Source organism: Patiria miniata, unplaced genomic scaffold (genome assembly GCF_015706575.1).
Source record: "Patiria miniata isolate m_02_andy unplaced genomic scaffold, ASM1570657v1 HiC_scaffold_5, whole genome shotgun sequence".
Lineage (NCBI taxonomy): Eukaryota > Metazoa > Echinodermata > Asteroidea > Valvatida > Asterinidae > Patiria > Patiria miniata.
Window position 1 is genome coordinate 28764513 of NW_024037072.1, and position 1819 is coordinate 28766331.

Sequence of the window (1819 nt, forward strand, 5' to 3'; positions counted from 1 at the left end):
CTAAATAAGTGAAAAGTTGAAAACGAGTGCTTTAATTTGATAACAAATATAACTGCTTTTGACAAATATAAAGTGTCGTTATGGCCTGTCAAACAAAATCATATTTTTTATCTACAAAATCGAAGGCCGAGTGTTTTTAGGTGTACATTCGATTCTTAAAAAAGGCCCAAAAAATGGCAAGGCTTTATTAGTAGATAGAGGAAAGTATACGCTTCATTTTCATGTGAAACACGTGCAGGAGACTTCTAATGGTTGGTCCAAATCGCCGGTTGAAAAATTAAGACTTTTGCGAGATTTCATGATTTGCAATCACATGTACGCGTGTAAACGAATGCAAGTGCGCCGACGTACAAAATGTACATGTACGTTGGCCTGGAAACATTGTGAATAGCACGTGCGAACGCGCAATGAACGACTTATGAATGTTAAGCAGGCCCATACTCGAGCTCGACCGATCAGTAGGCGTATGGGTCACAAGGTCACACCGTGTTTGGGTTCCTCGCTCTATGCTTCACAATGGCGACGATCTTTTCGCGTTGTGAAAATGGAAGTTGTTGGCAACATTTGGTGTACATGTACATCCTGTGTTCTAGTCGAGTACTTTTTCCGAGTACCGAGTACTGCCGAGTACTTATAGATTGCCGAGTACGAGTACGAGTAATTTGTACCTCCGAGTACAAGAACGGGTCTCTGAGTACGAGTACTTGTACTTCCGAGTACGAGTACGAGTCGCATTTCACGAACGGGCATACGGCAAATGGTTCATTGTGCGTAATTGACGCAGGCCCAGTCAGACCGTTATACAGACCCACTGTTAAATGTGTTTGTCCGGACTTGCATAGAAGAAAATCAGGAAATCTCGATTTCCCAACAATTAGCCAATCAACCATTTCAGACTGAAAGTATCGATAAAATAAGGCCATGGTAAGTGAAGCTATAACATTTTTCCCCCGAGTACTGCTATTCAAGTACGAGTACTTTGCTGCATGCCCGAGTACGAGTACCGTCATTTCGAGTACGAGTACTTTGACATTCGAGTACGAGTACGAGTACTCCAAAAAAGTACTCGAGTAGTACTCGAGTACGAGTACCGAGTACAAGTACTACAACACTGTGTACATCAAATTCTTAAAATATTAACGACATCACGTTCACAAGATTTTTTGAAGATGATGGTTCATTCTTTCGTTTGATTACCTCAACATTTGGGAGACTTTTGTCGTCAAAAAAACCGGAAATTTCATGACCTAATTTTTAGCAGATTTCTCCGTGAAATAATGTTTTTTTTAGAAAGAAATACCTTGATGGATGTCAAGCGATGAAGTAGGTCTTTAACTACCTAAAATAACTTTGTTTTTTGGATCGGTTGTGGTTTGCCGTGAAAATTGATATTTTTCTGAAGCCCTTTTTACGGCCTTCGTTCGCTGTCAGTTGTGTGGACGAGAAAATAGAAAAACGCGTGACATTGCAAATGACTGAGATCAATTACGTGCGTATAGAAGGCGTCTGCTGATTGGTCAGTTTCTCGAGGTCATACGCAGTCTAATTGCATATATAATCGCCAAATCTGTTTACGTATCATGAAGCACGGTTTGCTTCACCAGGGCCAGGGTCTATGTGTTGGGTAGGTGAGCAATACAAATGGTATGCGGAAGTTATTTTGTATATTTACAGGCATTTCGAAAGGGGGCCAAAACCTATTTTGTCCGTGATTTTGTATCGCACAAACCATATCATAAATTCATGTCTTTTATTCATCAATCATAAACCAACAACCACATCCAAAAGACATGGGGAAACCTAGAACATCATGATCATG